Genomic DNA, 20,183 nt, shown 5'->3' with positions numbered 1-20,183 from the left:
GGCCATGCACAGGAAGTGGCTCATCATGTTTTATGGCCCTTAATTTTTGCTCTTCTGGTAATTAAATCAGTTTATTCATCAACTGTTCAGAAAGGGAAAAAAACAGGTAGACTGAAGATCCTCTCCATGACAGGAGGGGACACTGCTGCTGGGGCCACCTTTGCTTGCACACAGATGAAGGTGGGTGGAGACGAATAAGTGCTTATGTGAAAACAGACCCCACTGTCTTTACAGCCTCTAAAAATCACATAGTTCAGAGCTGTATTTGCCTTATTATAAAAGTAGCCAAGTTCAAGCAATGTCTATCTGACACAGCATCTTTATAGAGTGATTTAGTCTTAGATGGGGATCTGCTACTAGTCACAACTCTTCATTTTCATTTAAAAAAAAAAAAAAAAAGAAAAAAGATGCTTGCTGTTTGCCAGAGTCGGCTGGTGCTGAAATTCATCTTTTCCTGACTTTTTATAAAGCCAAGACAGCTAAGACACCCTAGCTGTTTTTCATGCCGTGACTAATGCCAGCTAGTTTCACTGAAATCAAGGTTTATGAGAGTCTCTTCAAACATCCCCGTTTGAAGCTTATGGCTTAGGCTCTTATCTGAGGAAAAGGAGTCATACACAACACGGAAATGAATTTTAGCTTGAATTACTGAATATGGATTCAGATTCCAATAAAAACTAAGTCACTGGAATTTGGGATATTTTAAATATGAGTTTCAAATCAAACTGCTTTCCTTCTGTTGACAATCTTTTCCACACAGAATGTCTTGTTGCATTAAAGAAAAGACTTATCAGCAAACAATGTGTTGCAATAAAGACTTAGTCTTTTCCACTAGGCCTGTCTCCAATTAGAAAAATAAATATTAGAAACTGTTGAGCAGCTGCAGTGAGCCAGAAAAGATTTAGGTAACTTTCTAGCTGAGAGAATATTGTCTACCATAAAATTTGGGGTAGAAGAAGGTTGAATCCTTCCTCTGGTACAAATGGTGCTAATATTCATCTTAAAAGATTGATCCAACAATAATTACCCTCATTTTGTGCCTTCTATAGACTACAAGTCCCACTCTGCAGTGCTTCACAGTGCTGCAGGGCAGAAGACAGCTTGCAAGATGTGAAGTTGAATGTTGGGAACTGTAGTCTGTACACAATGCAGTTCCATATTAAAGGTTATTATCAAAGGCCTGTTTTCTGCAGGCAGACTGCAATATTTCTGACAGTTTCCAACTTTCAGTTTGCCTAATATTACTCTTTTGATGCTTAGTTAAAAGGGAGCATTCTTCTGCAATTTGAACAGAATGTATTTTACAAAAACAAACAAAAAAACCCCGGGTGAAATAATTGAGTGTTTCTTAGGTGATGTGAGAACTTTCATTTTTATAAAATTAATTTCTTGTCAGGGAAGCAGAAAGAGGTGGAATAAGACAGACTACTCTTAAACTCTGTGTGAGGAGCTTGTGGAATACATGGTTCAGTCAAACGTATTTATTATTTTCTGAACTCAAATATCCCTGCAATTCCATCTGAGCCTACAGAAAGTATAGCTGACCAAAAGGCACTCCAAATACTAGAACAGAGAAACAAATATTGGGGATTTGGGGAATCAGAGCCTGCTTTGCTGTTTCTGATTGGTATTTGAACACTGAAGTCGGGGTGTCCTCGACACGCCCGTGCCAGGAGGCCAGGCTGGTGCGTGCCAGCCCGAGCAGGACTCTGGCTCCCTGGTGCTGAGGCCGCTCCTTCTGCCGCCCCTGCTCTTCCCAGACCCACATAACGCTACTGCTCATATCCGAGTCCCACATGGCTCATGTAATCTGTAGATTTTGGAGCTTGGCAGCCATTACACACCTGGATTCATGGAGTTTCAGTCCCAGGCTCTGGGGTGCATTATGGGCTAAATGAGATCTTGCACTCTGTGGCTAAGACTGTAATTGCCATTGTCGGCACTGTAACGCTGCAGCTACCATCCATTTCCAGTAGATATAAATATATGTGCACAAGGTAGGAAAGAAAGTCTCAATGTGCATAGAGGAAAAAAAAAATGGCTGGAAATCTTTGAAGAAAGAAGATGTGTATTAAGATAGAAGCTCCCGATTCCCACAGCAAATAACAGGTTTTCAGGAGGGTTTTCTTTTCTCCTGTGTTGGCAGCCACTTTGTTAGATAATTGCTGTGTTCCAGCCAAATAATACTGCTACGCAGCTTCTGGAGATTGTCTGCTGCTTATTAAGGCAGGGAGTTTGTCCAGTTTATAAGGGTTGCAGACAAAATAATAGGAAACTTCTAGCATTCTGTCTTTACTGCTGTGCATACTATTGGGACTTAGAAATCAGTTTTGCTGGTGAGATGTCTGTTTTCTAGTATCTAGCACAAGCGGTTGTGCTAGAGATGTATTTATTTTCTTCTGGAAGAGAAGGGTTCATTAATTTGTCTTTGTTATACTTATTAAGATGGGATTTCTCTATTAAGAATGCAGGGAAGGGAAGAAGCAGTGAAGTAGTTTACTTCTAGAATGAGGGACTATGCAAGCAAGTAAGGAACTAAAGTGTTTTTTCTTCTTCCAACTGATCTGCTGCTACTTATAATTGTGATGGAGGAGTACAGTCTACCTTCTTTCCCCAGACACTCTGAGTGGTTTTATAGGAAGCATGTAGTGTGGAGGAGGACAGGCCATACGGTGTGTTTGCCAAGTTGAGACACGAAATTAAAGAACAAAACAAGTTGCAACTCTTTGCAACAGCCTCCTAATAACTCCATGACACAGTGGAGAAGGGCAGTCCAGTATCTCTTGTAAGACTATTTTAATCAGCTGGTCCAAATGCCAAAGTAAATCTCTACCAATTTGCCAACAAGCTTGTTTAAATGGAAGCAGTGCTAAGTTTGCAGAGCAGAATGATTTAGAAGACCACAGGTGAGGCAAATTTGTCACTTTTTGCAATTATGACAAAGTCTGGTACAGTAGCTTTGTACCCTGACAGGATGCTGGGGTTGCCAGGTCTTATTAGGCTCCTGATCCGTCCCTGAAGTGTGTTAGGGAAGAATTTCCTTCACTGCAGCAAAGCACTGGGACCACAGTCTGGATTCAGCTCGTCAGGGTATAGCTGAGATTTTTGCCTTCTTGACTCAAGCTCAAATCCTGAGTCCTCATATAACGCATGTCAGCATGATCTTCCCTTGTCTGGTTACATAAGGTCACCTGAGAACCCTTTTCATAAAATGACACACAGTAGGTCATGGTCAGTGGCTTCTTAACACCGTCTGTAGACCAAAGAGTTAGGGATTTACTAGGGTAAAGGATCTGAACTTCATCTCTGAGTATATTTTTCTGAAAATGGAAGGTATTTACTTCATCCTAATGTAGAAAACCAGCCAAAGTAACTTCCTTCCAATGGTAGGTCTTTAAAGTTCTGATATCTAACGTTAAGCTAGCTACTGTTGGCTCCTTTTATAGAAACGGGTTCTTCTAGAGAGCGATTCATCTCATCCAAAGAAAGACATCTAAGGTAGGTCAAATGAATTGCTCTTCAGAGGCATCTATTTTTCTTCCTTGACTATAAAGGGAGCTTGGGATGATAACTCAGGTGCCTGAAAGTGAAATGTCTAAGCCGGGGGAAACGAATCTCACTTGGAACAGCAAGCCAGAGAAAGCTCCGTGGCAGGGAAGTGTGATAAACCTCACCAGGAGACAGACCTCACCAGTGTAAACACTCAGCCTACATACAATTAATATTTATTTTATGTTATTGTTTGACTTTCTAGTAACTCCTTAATACTAAGTTCCTGTCTCTCTGGCTTTATGGTGCCCATATTCCCTCTCTCTGCATTCTTGGATGATCTCTTCCTTTCCTCTCTAACAGTTCTTGGTTTTCCCTCTCCCTCACTCTTCTTTTATTAGGTTTCTCCTGACCTTCTCTTTCTCTTGACCTCTCTCACAGACAAGAAACGAGAGGAGTCCTATAGGTGTCTAATGGAGAACAGCATAAGCTCACAGTTCATTCCATGTTGCAGAGCTTTAAGGAGTTGTAATTGCATGGAGGAGGATCTGGGGGTTTGAGCACTGTGGGCTGTCCTTGGCATTGCCGGCAGTGCTCCTGTATGAGAGGCTGGCTTCTTTCATTCCTTGTCTGATTTTGGGTTTTGTATCCTATTTTTCTGTCAAAGGAAACTATACCAGCTTCCTGCTTCTGCAAATGGAAGCAGCTCCCCAGGAAACTGGCAAAGCCTGCTCTGAACCAGGGAGAAGCCAAGCCTGTTCAGCAAGGAGGAAACAGGGACTGCTACAGGCACCTTTTTTTCAGACCAGGGACTTTTTAATCAAGCCACTAGCCGGAGGCAGATATTTCTCTTTTACTATAATAGCTTCTTTGGAAGAGTTTTAGGGAGTGAAAGCTGTTTGTAATGTCACTTGCAAGTTCATTTAGGAGCCACTGTACCTACTGGAACACCCATTCCACATGGATCACGGGTTCTGCACATTCATAGCACAGACCCTGGGAACATATTCCTCAAGGTCATCCCTCTTATTTTTAAAGTAATCTCTTCTAATATCCTGAGTGACTAATGGTATTCTAATTTATATACTTTGATTTAACCTATTCGTCACCACTACCAGAGTCCCATATTTAGAACAAGCCAGAATGCAGCATTTTCCTCCAGAATAGCAGAAAAAAAGTAAATGAGAGAGAAAAGGTCTTATTATGTTCCCTGTAATACATTTGTAGAAGTGTTCCGTATAAGTCCTTGGAGAGATTAAATGGATGATAGTTGTATTAAGTTTTAATTGATGCTGCCTCCTAAGAGGTAATATGGTCATGAGAGAGCCAGATCCTTCTGGTGTGTAAATTCCTATAATTTCCTTGACCACCACTGAGCTTCACAAACTCACACAACCTGAGGATTAGGTCTATGAGGTCTCACTGAATCTTCAGAGTTAACTGTAAATGGATCCTGCTGTATTTAAGACTGGCATTAAGGAGCCATAAGTAATTTGTTGTAGTGGGAGCAACCTTTTTATCATTTTCAACTCTTGCTTTCTCTGAATTCCCTAGTCCATTAGTTTATTTTTTTCTTGTCTCTGTCTTTGTTCAGTGGCATTAATATTGCTTATTAGTAAAAGTTGTACTGGAAGATGTTGAAATAGGGGGAAGTGTCTCATGCATAACATACTTTTATTATTTGCTACAAATTAAAAACCATCTCTTATTGCTTATTTGCACCACATTAGCTCTTACAACCTTAACTAGGTCAGGGCCCCACTGTACTGGAGGGATATGCCATGAGAGAGCATCCCTGAAGCAAAGGACCTAGAACTGTAGAGATAAGAAACAGCAACTGAGGGAAACAAAAGAACAGGGAGGACAGGAAAAGGTCTAAATAGGAATGAAAAACAGACTGTAATTTCTATCTGCACAATTCCTGGGTGTATTAAGCCGATCAGTATCAATGATAGCACCTCTGTTATTTGCTCCTCCAGTAAAGCTAGGCTGAACAGAATTTAAATTTCAGAGCGCTGCATACTAATTGTGTTTGTATTACCCACTTGCCTTTTTTCCTGGTTTTTGAATGCTTTATCATAGACTTTGTATTAATTAAAGCTTTTGGCTGAATAGGATTGTTTGGCATGGACAAACCGGACTTTAAAAAGATCAGCCTCTTTCACAGCATCAAGGAAGCCAAGGCCAATTGCTTGGATAATGACAGGCAGGGCAAGGTCCTCCCACCATTATGGTGTGCAAGTCAATACTTTGCCCTTCTGACAGGCACCAATGGATCGATCAGCAGCCAGTTTAAAGCCATAATAATGTCAAAAGCACTTTCCATGACTGGTATGTCACTAAAATATAGTTGGTCCTTCTGCCATGAGGTACACAGTGCTCCATGATTTTAGTGAAGGCAGATAGCATACCTTTAAAAACAGTATAATAATGAAGAGCTGGGTAGGACACAACATTTGCCAGATTGTTTAATTTCTTAAAGCTTACTGGGGGACGGGGAAGAATTAGACTGTACATAATTAACCTCAGTTTAACATTCAGAAAAACACATATAGAATGTCTTCTCATTTTCACTGATGCCGCCTGCTATTTCCATTATTTATTTCAATAACCAACATATTTCACATAGTTGTCCTTCCTGCTACCCGTTGTCCTCATCATTAACCTCACAAAATTCTACTCTGCATGTTTCTAGTAGCAAAATTATTGAGGTCCCGGGTTTAAGAGATTACTATCTAGTCCAGCAACGTTCTGAAAGAAATAAGGTAACAAGCAAGTATAAGAATTAGCATTGCAAGCCCTATTTGCTGTTATCTATTTGATGAACCAGAAGGTTGCAAAGAAAATGTGGTACCTAGTATATGAGAACCCTAAGGTCAAAGTAGTATTAAGGTGACAAAGAAGCATGAGTGAGTGTACTAACCGAACTAACTGTACCTCCATGATTTTGCATCTCAGCTAGCAGTCGCAACCAACATGATCTGTCCAAACCTGAGCAGTACTCTGCAACAATTTCAAAAGTCCATGCTGGCCTTCTTCCTTACAATGTTATCCCTGTCCGGTTTGCAGATAGATTACGTTCTTACACCGACACAGTCAAAACTGAACTGTGTTTCAGGGCACAACACACTGGCAACAAACTAGCTCTTTTATTTGCAAAATATGGCTCTGCAGAATCTTTACACGTCTTTTCTATCGTTACAGCTTTTTAACGTGTTTGTATATAAATGTCTATGCCTCTCATCAGTGTCTTTGGTAGCAGGCAGTTCTTTGTAGAATTTGTATTTACCAGGGTATAACACCTACTGATGTTAGTGCTTCAGAGGAAAGGCAGGTTTCTTGGCTGAAGAGCAAGCATCTTAATTTGTAGTTTTGACACAGTTGGAGATGCATGGCAGTAAGAAAGTGAAGGAAGGACACTGTGCATAAATAACTGAATCACCCAGGCAGATACCTTCATAACTGGAGTTGATGGAAAACTGAATTTTTATTGGTTTATTTTTTCCTTTGTCTATAAAGCAATACTTATTTTATCTGATGCTGCAGAATTCAGTAGTCACACATTTCCAATACTTGAAAAAATAGTGGGAACTAAACCAATTCCTTTCTTGAGCTCTGCAGAAGGACATTTGTTTCCTTCTTAGATTTTTTAGGAATGTAAGGATATATATACTTCTTGACTGAAATTAATTGTCCTGCTTCAAGATATGTGTTCGCTTCTAGAAATTTAGTATGACTATACAGCTATATGTTTAAGCATTTAAAAATGTGACTTGTTGCTCTAGCAATAGGCCAATATTCCATTTACATTTCCATTCAGTAAGTCTTCTTGTCTCTGAGGTTTCTTCAATGTATTTCTAAGGATAGCTCTAGAAATACCAGTGAATTCTTACATAATGAATGTGTTTTGCAATATCATACCGGAGGAAAGAGATAAATATAAGATAAACCCCATACAATCCTAAAATCAAATGTCCAGATCTTGAGTTTCCCTAGAGTGGGTAAATTTTTCTTCTTAAAGGAAGGAAAAATTTCCTGTCTTCTGGGAATTGTGGTACATCTTCACCTCACATTTGATCTAGCTCTAGTACCTTAGAGCAGTAGGTCCTAATCCATGTGCAAAACAAGAAGAGGAAGGAAGTCTGATTGGGAATAAACTTGGTGAAGTATGCTAAGAAAAGTCTTGCAGTTCCCCTGGATAAAGAATTACTTCGAGTACTCTGAGATTTCTCGAGTACTCTGAGAAGTCATTACAATTCCATGTCCAATTTCAACTATAACGCAGTTGAAGAAATCTTTCATATTTCTTGTATTCTTGCAGGCAGTCTAAAATGCCCCTAGGAGGATCAAGTCTCTGTTTCAGAAGTAATTCACCAAGATAGATAATTTTCCATTCATTTATTTATTTATTTTCCATGTCATTCAAATGTGCAACATCAGTATTATCAAATCTGTGTGGACATAAATGCTTTGAATTTGTCCTTGGATGGTAACCATGATCATTAACATGCTGTATTATTTAGTTGCAACAGTGGGATTATAACAAAAATCACTGATAAGTGATGTTAGGGCAGACTTTATTACTGGAAGAACCAGGAATAAAATAGTTAGTGGATGTTTTTAATAATGATAATAATAAAAAATCATCCCCTCAAAAGTTCTGTGCTACTTTCTTCAGTGTCAACGTGCTTCTCAGCTCAGATATTAACTCATGGATGACTGTTTCAAAGTGTGCTTTGTCTACGGAAAGGTAGACCGATTTGTCTGCTAAACTTCTTGTGCAGCAATTCCCCTTCCATTTAAATGCTATAAACTCTGAAATTGCTCACAGGAGTTTACACAGTGCCAATTCGTCAGACATTTGTGAGATATGCCATGCATATACTCAGAAGTATCCTGGGTTGCATGTTAAAGGCTAGTGACTGGTGAGCTGTACTCATTCTGCTTCTAAAATACACACTTGGGCACATGCGGGTTTGATCAACAAGCAAATTAAGAACACATACACTTATCAAAAGGCAAATATCATTTGGTGTCATCAGAGCAAATTCCATCTTGGTTAGATTTTCTCTTTTATTCCTGCTTCTAGCCTTTTATCATCCCATCGCAGCATAAAAATAATGCTCCTGGTCTTTTGGACTTTATTATTTAGCAAAGGCTTAAGAGGAACTTAGAATGTGGCCTCTTGTTTGGAGAATGATCAAGATGGGATTTACTTCATTCTCACCTAGTTAGGGCCTCTTTGAGAGCATTTTGTCTCAGTATTCAGGAGATCTACATTAGTCAATACACATAAAAATGAAAAAGCAGGGGATTTCAATAACTTTTCCCTGACCTTCAAAAACAGATGGGTTCTTCTGCAAGGCTTTAGAATATCCAGTTGTCCCCAAGAAGTCACATGAAGTGCCAGGGACAAATTCCAACACAACCGCAGGTATATGTATTGAGACTAAGCCACTGTTGTCTCAGTGATACCAACATTAAAGCCTATATGAAAGAAAAACCTGTATAAAAAAAAAAAAAATGTTGAGAAAAAGTTTTGGGGTGATAAAATGATAAAATTCTTCTACAGACAACTGAATCCTTAGCTATTGATTTTTCCAGAGCCAAAAATCTCCAGAGATTATGTTTCCTTTAGATAGTTACAAGCATATACCTGCCTTTCAGCCCTTTGTGAAAGAAGGCTTGTGAGGTATAAGGCAGCTTCCCTAGTGAGAGACCGGTTTCTCTCACTCTCCAGGACCTCTGCCTAATGGAGGCATTTGTCTTCCTCCAGGGAGAGAATACCATCACTCCATTAGAAGTCAAACGATTGATACAGCTTTGGCATTTTAGAGCATGAGTAATGGTCATGGCAAAAGTTGCCACATTTGGGCTGTTACATCTCCTGAGGCAGTAACCCTATTGGATATGGGAAATTTTCTAAAAGTATGTTCTCCCCCTCTAATTGTAAAACAAACAGTGAATTAAACAGTTCCATGCTGTGTACTGAAATTGTAGAAACTGTACTGTTAAATCATAAAAATCTTAAATCTTACTTTCAGCAGGGAACAGGGTGCAGTCGTATGCTGCTGGAGAGCTGAACTGCTGGTGGATGAGGCTGCTGATGGGTGCTAAGAGCTGGACTCGCAGGACCTCTGCCTTAAGGTTTTGTTCTGAAGTGTGTGGGTGCTGGCTGTGCTTTGCTGGACTTTCTTCTGTAATGGCAATTTTAAAGTGACATCAGGGATGAATAAACAAGTAGTCCTAACAGCATGAAGTCTTGCCATTACTTTACTTAATGAGGAAGTCTGCGTGTGAAGTACTTGCATGTGTCTAACTGGTAAATCTTTTTCTCCTTCTCCTCAGAGAGAAGCTCAGCTCTGGAGCAGGGGAAGCAATGTAAGTTGTGGCACCCAACCCCTATTTGCTTCCTCTTCCCTTTTTTCTTTTTTTTTTCTCTTTTTTCTTTTTTTTTCTCTTTTTTTCTTTTTTTTTTCTCTATTTTTCTTTTTTTTTTTTTTAGGCCAAGGAATGGGTAAATGGCATGTACCTTAAACACAGCGCATTTATAGAGCAGTGACCTTAAGAGCTTTAAATGACTACATTGTTTAATGTGAAGGAAAAGAATACCACAGATCAGTGGAAATGTCAGCAGTATTTTTAATGAATCAAGTTTGTTTTAATCGATATCCAAGTCTTCTTTCCGTTGCCCTGAGATTGTCATGCTTTGCAAAGAGATAATAGTAAATGTCATGCTCTGAAAAAGCAGTGGCTTTGTTGCTAGAAATCAATGGAAGCATTGTTCTACTAGATGTGACACATGAGTGACAGGAATGCCATCTTTCCAAGAAGTCACTATTTCCATACCCCATTTAGAAATGGGTTATGGGGAGTATTGAGCCTCAACACTCTACTCTCAGATGGACTCAGCAATGGTCAAGAGAAACGTGGGAAAACACATGCAGGACACCAGAGACTGAATCTGAGTGGAAAACTACCTGAACCACTCTGGCAGACATATACAGTTCTTTTTGTTTGTAGCTCTGTACTGTGAGTTTTGCAGTCCAGTTGAGAGTTTAGGTCACATAAGAGCTGAGAAATAAGCTCGTCCCTTTTCTCCATTTAGGCGAAATCTGAAACTGCAGAACCATATCACAGGGTTTTCCTGTATAGGCAGCTGAAGCTTACCTCTAAGGGAAAATCTCTTTGCCTTTTCAGGTTTTCATTTTTTTCTCCCTAGCTTTTACAAGAATGGCTACAAAATGTTTGTTTGTTTGTTTGTTTCTTTGTTTTATAGGTCATTCTGCCATTCTTTTCTGGGGTATAGTTAGGAGTAAGAGCCTGTAAATTTAGTAGCCGACCATACAGATGTCTGACTTCATAAACTCAGTCCAGCACTAGCCCTGCCAGTGAAGTAAGTGAGAGAAGTGGCCTGTCACCTAGTTCAACACAACATTCAGTTGTGACAAGAATTCATTACTTTAATGCCCAAAGCAGGTAAAAGTATGCTAATGTATAAACTAAAATACGTTACATTTGTTCTGGACTTTGAGACTCAGACAATTTTGATTTTACGTTTACTTTCTCAACCCTAACTTTATACCTCTGCAATTTATGCAGGAGTGTGGAATTTGAATGGGTAGTGCATGTCTAGGTTTGTGCTCCAGAAGATTTATCAGCTTTATGAGCCTTCAGAGTGACCTCCTCTCAATGTCATAACCATGTCCTTTGATTAACACCCTACAGGCGTGTTGCTGTGTACCACCGGACCTTTCAGGAGGTAGCAAACCGCTTGCTGTTGGCTGCCTGTCTCTGCTCCCGCTAGTGGTAACAGCTCTTCTTCCATCTTCTCCTTGTGTTCAGGACACTGTCCCAGCAGAATTACCCCTTACCCACCTCTCTCTTGTCTGAGGCCTTTCTAAAAGAACCCTTTACCTTATGTTTTACTGTCATATATTTAACTTACACACAGATGGAAAAGCCCAAAGCACAGTAATGAAAAATAGTATCTGTATGCACTGAACTGCTGCTATTCCCTAGGAAACAGACAAATTGTTTGAACTTCTTGACAACTTCTTCAAACTTCTCTGCCTATGCCTGTGTTTATCTGTGATGGTCTGTACTGACACTGATACCAAAAAACATGGAGTAAGGGGGAGCCTGGGACTGAGAGAGGTCAGCTGCGAGTCAGCTTCTTGTCTGTGCTGTACCAAGATCTGTAATGTTGGCTTTCAAATTTAGATGTATTTGAACAGAGTTTTCTGTCTTCTCGTTCATCCTTTGAAGATAGCTTCTCTTTCACTGCAGCGGAAGGATAATAAGGACCCCAGGCAATGCAGCTCTTGCTGACCTATTTCTTTAAGTGTAGGACTGGCATCAATTCTGGGATGGGAAAACATTCCTTTAAAATTCTGCTGAAAACACCCAGGCTCCACCACAGACTGCATGTTTTGCATCCATGTCTGCTAGCAGACAGATGCTACTGAGAAGGTTGGTACCTATCCAAATAAAGTGTTGTAAAGGGGATTTTCTGATTCGTAAGTATTGTAATAAATAGGATGATTCTGGGGAGCTCACTACATGGATGAATTTATGAGACTCTCATGGCGGAGATGGAGAAAATCAGTAATGAAGTGAGGAGGAGGAGATGGAACAGGATCGGTCATGTCTTGAGGAAAAAACCAACAGAAGACTGCGCTGTGGCCCTTGGGACTCCAGAGCACGCAGCCGCAGACTGATCGAAGTGGAAGAACGATGTTCGCGCCTTGTGTGCCTCCTGGCACTGAGAGAATTCAGATCAGATTCAGACAGGAAAAAAAGCAGAATCATACGACTACATTGCAAGACTGAAAAATTTAATTCCTACATTTTACACAGAGTGCAGAATTTGAAGAGACAAAACTTCAGTAGTTTGAATCTCACTGGAAAATGTACAGAATCTCCTGATTGAATGAATGGAGCTTTTTTATTTGGTCTTGTGTTACGAAGGCTGTTACGCTGAGAGGCATCTTTGAGCTATGAGGATAACCCTACCAAATTGTAGGCCAAATCCTGACCTCTCCTTCTGCCTTGCTTTGGATGTTCTGATTGAACAAGCACTCTGGGGTGGTATGTAAGGCTTGGTTCTTTGGGGAATGGGGGTGAAGCATTCCTGTTTGTAGACCTTCGTGGTCTTCATAACCCCAAAGTGGCTTATAGACATCTTTTCCTGCCAGCTGCATTACTTGAGAGAGCCAGGCTTGTGCTGTCACACTTCATTTCAGGTGTGGCTGAATTCCACTGTATTCTTGGAGACCTCTTGTTCTGATGCATACTAATGCCATGTGTCCAGGGCAATTGTTAATAAAGTATGTAAAACTTCCTTGATTAGCTTGTTCCAGTCATGAAAGCAAAAATACATTTATGGTAGAATAAGCATGACTGGCCTGCATTTTATACTGTAAGTAAAGTATAAACACTGCCTTATATGTCTGTATGTTGAACCCCTTTTTCTGGTGGACCCATACGTAAGGTCTGACAAATGACTGAAATGAAGGATTTTAGGCAAGGCTATGTCTAATATTTTTTTTACATTTAATATGAATTTTACATGCCACATAATAGAAATCTGGCTTGTCCTTGCACACTTGCAAAGAACTGTTAGACTACTGAAGTAAGAAAAAACAAATTACTAGCGCTCCATGAAAGGATAAACCTGCTGAGGTGCCCTCTGTGATATAATTCCTTTTGGATGTGTTAGATGCTTTGCTGCATGCATTTGCTCTGAGCGTGCCCTCTGAATAGCTTTTTCTGTCAGCAAGTCCCATCATGTTTATAAGAAGCTCTATTAAGGGTTCTGGGAAAGCTAAGAAATGTATTTGCTCCAAGCATAATGCAGAGGGACTTGTTAAAGCAAAGTAATTCCCATGCTACTACAGTATGCAAAACTGGACCACAAGATTAGAGTTGTGTTAACATCCTGAAATGAAAAAGAAGAAGAGAAAATGCAGCTTTTTGAACATTAGTAAATTGGCAAGTTTAATGAACGACAGGAGGGGCAGGTAGCATTCAGAGTCAGCTTGTTAGGAAGGGGGCTACTTTTCTCAGGCAGTTATGTACTCATCTGTGTCAGTGACGTGCTATCCAGCCCTAGATGATCACTTCAGGATCAGATCAGGCAAAATGTGATTTGCTAGATATTAAGCACTATATAACAAGGAGTTTTCTGTGATCCTTTCCAGCTGATCACCAGGAGCTAAATGACATTTCTAGAGGAGATAGGCTGCTGTTGCCATTTCACAGGGAAGCCTGGCAATGCATCATCGGTAGCCTTGACTCAGTTTCCCCCAATCTAGACAACCATACTGACCTGTTCTGCAATCAGCAGCTTTTATAGTTTGTCCTAATTATTTGTGACCATGCCTTGGGCTCTTCATATAGCTGCAGAGGTTCCCTACCTCCTTCCACATCTTCTTGCACCTCTGCTTCATATAAGCTTCACAGGATTATTCACAAAGCAGCTCTGTGTTAAGAGAAGGGAAGGAATATGCTGAAATAGAGTCTGGCTTAACAAGGCATAAAAATCCCTTACAAATCCCCCCCAAAAAAAAAAACTCTCCCCACTTTTAAGCATATTTTTGTGCTTGTAAACTTGCAGATACATACCAATTCTTAAGAAAGTGGAGTAGGAAAGTCAGAATACCCACAGAGGTGGGGTTGCCATTGCATCTGGCTTCAAGATATGGCTTCTACTGATTGACAGGGCAATCACTGACATTTGAGTTGAGATGGCTGAACAAAGCAGACCTGCAGAAGAGGTGTTTTGCCTACACATAAATGTGGATACAGCTCCTCACAACTGTTGTAAGGTGAAACTGAGGCGGTGGAACAGTTTAACGTTGTTAATACTGCTTAAAACCATTGAAAGAATTGGCTTTTACTACTGTTTCATTTCTTCTATGCCATTGGATTATGATTGTGTCACGGGGCATGTTCACAAGAATGCAGGATGCAATCATACAGCAGATGGTGGTAAAATAAAGGACCCTTTACATGAAGCAGATATAATAAACTGTAAAAAATGTACATATAATAAACTGTAAAACCATGTGCAAAGATATTTAGGAATATAGTCATCTTTAAATCATCCTAATTCTATTCAATAATACTAGATCTTAGCACTTGACATAAGCCAGAAAATACTTTTGAAGCAAGCTTCTAGTTTGCTCTCACAACAACGTCATTATTTATCATCCCTGTCTTATCCTGCATGTCTCAGATGCTGTAGACTCCATATACGGGTCAATTAAACATGCCCAGGAACATTCATGGGCCCGGAGGCACTGGCACAGCATGCCCTGTGCCCAGACCTGGGAAATGATGTATCTGTGAGCCTGCTGTCTGTGGGGGTGTTCCCTGGAGCATACAGCATCCAAGCCAGACTTGGGAATTGCTGGGGATAGTGCTAGTTGTTACAGGCCAAAATAGTGCAAGGAAGCATTATAACACTTTATTAATGTAACCAACTGAATTTCTGCATATTCCTGAATACTTTGATTTACTAGTATACCTTCAGCTGCATTTTACTGTGAGGCTTAACTTTTCACACATCATAAATATATTTGATAATCTTTAACAGAGGCAGTTGGATGCCATATGAATGTATATGAATACACCACTCACTTCTTCACATTACTTCAGCAATTCACCTCGAATTTAGAGATAATTTCTTGAATTTGCCAAACTCATTATCACATTTATTACCTTTTCAGTTATATGCCACGTTTAATGATAGAAAAAATTAAGAACCAAATGTTGCTTATGTTTTCTTCTCCACTACTCCTCTTCAATACATAAAAAATGTGTTGCCTAAAAAAGAGCTTGTCCATCCCTTATCTGATAGAGAGATTGAGGCTTATGTGTACACAAATATACCTGTTTCACTCTGCTTAAAAAACCACTAAGCTATTTACAATAATCACATGAAGGAGTTTGAAGTAAGACCAAAGGGGATAAAATCAGCCAGTTAATCCTGTTAGCTGATGCTGTGACACCAGATCACAATGTATTTGCCCAAGTTCATTATCCCACTGATGGTACCCTAACGGAGAATCTCATATTCATTTTCCTGTTTGGCAAATGGCTAATAATGAAAATTTGTTTTATGAGATACAGACTACATTGTTGTGATGCCTCTCAAAACGGTGGTATGGTTTTACATGTTGCATGGAGCAGGGGGAAAGCAAAGAAAAATTATTATTTTGTTACAGGAGACAACAGGAGAGCAGACCTGCTCGTGTCAGAGCTAGCTGGCTTCTTTGCTCCCAGCAGTGCTCCAGTGGCTACCTGCCCTTGGAGACCTTGCAGGGACCTTTGTTGTGCTTCAGCCTGGGTGTGAGCACTGCTGATGGTAGTCCTCTGCAAAACTGAGGATGGTATTGTTCAAGAATAAAGCACCTATGCTTTTATTACATATAAATATCTCTTAAGAGCTCAATCAGAATTACGAAGTTGCTCCAAAATTGTAAGTAGAGGAGATTCTGTCTGTCCATCTGTTTGCCAGAGGTGCTGTCACCTGTGATTTATTGTACCTGGGGCGCAGAGGACTGAATCTTTGCAGCCAGCAAGGAATTCAAAAAGACCCACACTTCCTTCCCCTCTGCTACACCATGAAAGTTAGGAAGAAAAAAAATCCCCACCAAAATAAACAAAACCAAGAACTTTCACAGCGTGGGGATACCCTGATACAACCATAAGGCCACCCCTTTACAAGCATAATTGCTACCTTAAATAAGTGTTGCATACCTCATGTGGTACACTTAGTAATTAGTACTATAGCATTCAGGAATAGAAAGGGTTATATGTGCTGAAAATGTATCATACTTTCATTGGTCACAGAATCATCATCCCACATTAACAGATACTGATCTCTGGTGTAGGTTTACAGAATTTTTATAGCACTATGGTAATGTTAATTAAATATCCAGTACAGTATTTGTACTCATAGAAAGATTGATTTTGTTGAGAGTAGAACCTACTAAATTTCTGATATTTCATCCTTCATAAGAGTGCCTTTTGAAAGAATTAATAAGCCATATCTCCCTAAAATATGAAATACATTGAAAAGCAGCAGGGTGTTTTCCAAGTAACCTAAATACTACAGCAATATAATCAAATTTCTAAAACACATGATCCATAATGATGGGCAATAACTGTTTCATGCTGTCATGGCAACAGGAAATCTTAGGCTTGCAAATCCATAATTTAAAAAGATTATCTTGAGAGTGCAAAGGGTTTTTATACTGCAGCTGCAGCCATAGTACACACAGTATGCAGTTGCTGGCTACTTCACAAGCTATATATATCTTTTTTTTTTTTTAGTTTGTCCTGCTTTTCATGGCTTTTTAAGCCTCATTCGTGTGTGTGATGTTCTTTTCTTTAAGGATTTGTTTGTCTTTCATTTCACCGTGAGGTTTTTATTAATCTGATTTCATGCTAGTTTATAATATGCTTTTATGAGATGTCTGGGGGTTTGGCCACCTATTTATTTTGTAATAGCAAATTCAGCTCCTCTTTTAAGAAGTGTGTTGTTTTGTGTAGAGGCTATTTTTTGGATTTACTGTTATCACTGCATATTATCTTAGAATTATGGGTATCTAGACACTGTTCCCTTGCTTGAAATAATATCCTTTACCCCAAGCACTGCTGATTGCTATGTAGCTATGGGTGGTTTTCATTTTTTTTATCCGCCAAAGCTTGGTGAGAAGTAAGCAAGGAATAACAAGAAGTAACAAGGAGTAGAGAGGGTTTCATGTTTTTTCTCTGACAGTTACCCCTGTGATTTCAGGTTGACTTTTCCAGTGTTTACCTTTATTTAACACTGAGTAGCCATAGCATTAGCCATACAATCTGTGGATTGTAATACATAAAAATACAGTTGCCTTTTACTGTGATCAGTGACAAAATTCCTATAATCTTCTGGGGAGCCAAGATTTTAAAGTAAAAGGATGTTCTGTTCTGAGCAAAGGAGGCATGAACAAATTATGTAATGTTCTCTCTTGATCTAAGATGCAAGATTGCTCTGCTAGTCACATGGAAGAGAATGTCTCCCCATCCTAAATTTATCCTTAGATAGCAATCATGGAGGAGGAACATTGTCTGAGTAGATGTGTCTTGTTAACACATTTCATAAGACTGAAGGGAACTCCTGGATACATGCCATCACCAGAAATTGTGTCATAAAGTTAATAAAGCTTTTATCTTAAAGCTACACAAGTTGTTTGCCTCTTCATTACTCATACTGAAAGGCCATTCCTGTAAATATTCCTCTAACTTCCAGCCTAAACTGAGTCATACCACATACCCATTTGTTCTTGTGTTAGTGTTGTTCTTCAGCTTTAATAGGTCTTCTCTCTTCCTGCTGTCACCCTCTAATGTATTCAGAGAGAAAAATCATATCTCCTCTCAACCTCCATGTTGACAGCCGAGCTCTTAGTCTCTAGAGCCTACCTTTTCTTGATTGATCTAGTGGCTCTCTTCTGCATCTCTTCCCATTTGAATTCAGCTGTCCTGAAGAAGGGTAACTGGTGCCACATGGGGTCCACAGGGCAGAACTTGCATAAGAAAGATCCACAGCTCCAGATCCACTCTGTTCCCAAATATGCTTTTGTTTTACACATCACAAAGTGGAATTAACTTCTTATATGGTTACATTTTCATTGCCTTTTAGGATTTTGTCTCTTACGTTATGGTGTCACTGTGTGTGGAACTAAAAGCGAATCAATATTACCAAGAACAAAACTCCTGATACATGTGAACAGACATTGTGGCCTCATGTTAGTCAATAGATACTGATGAGTAAATCCTTATACAGTCTATGCAGTGCGTCATAGGTATCAATAATATGAGATGTTCAGTCCCCTTGAAATTCCAGTATGGCATGGTATGGACCTTAAGCTGAAAGTTAGGTTTGTTGGATGACTGTTCTGACATGGTTGGCTGAAAATAAACCTAAACGCTAAATATTTCTGGATTATAGGTCATTCAAAATATGAATAAAATTCATTTGTAGATTTGTTCAAACTTGATCTGAAGAGCTCATATCTCCACAGAATCATGGCATCTAAAAGAACTGTGTACTTTATGAGGTAATGATTTTGTATTTTTAAAAGGCAAGACTGAGTTAGAAGGCTATAGCTAGGTTCGCAAAAACAGAAGTCTTAGCAAAGACTCACAGCAAAACTCTGAAGTAATAAGTATTGCCATAAGATCATTACTGACTAGAGGACAGACAGGGCTTTATCTTTTTAAGTTCTTATCTGGAATAGCACATACAGAATACAGAATAGACACAGCCTGAGTTTATCTTACACATATTATTTCATAGTGCTGTGAAAAGTTATAAATTAGCTCTTGAGACTTCAGGGATTTTCCAGAGCAAGACTGAGGATTGCATTAGGGCACACATCCTGAGGCTTTGCTCCCTTGGCGTAGCTCTAGTCGCAAGATCCACACAGAATGACAGACTCATTCGGGCTGAAAGGACGGTCTCCTAGCCAAAATTCCTGGGTGAAGCGGGGTCAGCACTGAATTCAGAGAAGGTTGCCCAGGGCTTTTTCCACAGCCCCCTGGGCAACTTGTTCCAATGCTTAGTTTTCCTTATTGAGATTTTTATTTTCCTATATTTCAAGTCAGAAACTCCTATTTTAATTTATGACCATTATTGTCATTCTGTCATCATGCACCTCCATAAAGGGTCTGCTTCCATCTTCCTGGTAACCACCTCTTAGGTACCAGGGGGGTGCTATCAGGTCCCCCTGAAGCCATCTTTTCTCCAGGCTGAACAAGCCCCCTTTCTTCAGCTGCTCCTCACAGGGTAAGTGCTGCAGTCCCCAACCATCTTGGTAGCCCTGATGATCAGATGAAAAGATTGGTTAAAAATTGTTTTACTTCTGAACAAGAGGTTATTATAAGAACTGCAAAGTGTCTGGGTGATCATGATTGCTGAGGAACTTGATATTGACTGGTATTTAAAAATACTGATATGTCCTGAATGCCAAATTGATGCTGAGATGAAGGGGACTGGGGTGATTTCACTTTGCAGCTCATAACGACTTCAGTGGACTGAACAATGCTGGCACATTAGTTAAGAAAAGAGTGGTCTATTGGTAACCCACTTCTGAATCTCGTTTAGGAAAAAAAAAACCACGGGTGCGTTGCAGCAGAGCTTAAGCTGCCTGTCTCTGGCTAAGCATCCTACCTGTCATAGGGGATGCCTGTCCATTCCCCTCTCTCTGAAGAGAAGCCTTGTGCTTCTAAGCACAACTGGACCAAGGATCCCAGGACTGGATCAAGAGCCCATCCCTGTATCTCACTACCTGAAAAAAGCAGGGGACTTTATAATGGGTGTCGGTAATGCTGGTTCTGATGTCAGACTTGAGTTTCCCCTTCACTTGTCCTTTCTTGCTGCTCAGTGTTTCAAGGCTGTGTGAACTCAGCTGCTTGTCTCTTCTGTTTCTTCAAAGCCCTGCTCCTGTGGCTGCTCAGTTCTGTGCATGGAAGCAAAGCTTTGAAATCGATGCTGTGTGACCACAGCATCCAAGTAATGAGTACTTAAAAAGATATGTGAGCACTGGGGAAAGGAAGAGAGGGTGGGATGAGGGAAATGCTCTTCTGTTTAAAATGTCAAGGCTTAAAATACTGCTCCCCAGGAACTTCAGGGAGGTTTGAGCCCA

This window comes from Platalea leucorodia (genome assembly GCF_965183815.1).
Source record: "Platalea leucorodia genome assembly, chromosome: 4".
In the NCBI taxonomy this organism is placed as follows: Eukaryota; Metazoa; Chordata; class Aves; order Pelecaniformes; family Threskiornithidae; genus Platalea; species Platalea leucorodia.
The sequence above is the reverse complement of the archived record's forward strand: the minus strand, read 5'-3'. Positions refer to the sequence as shown.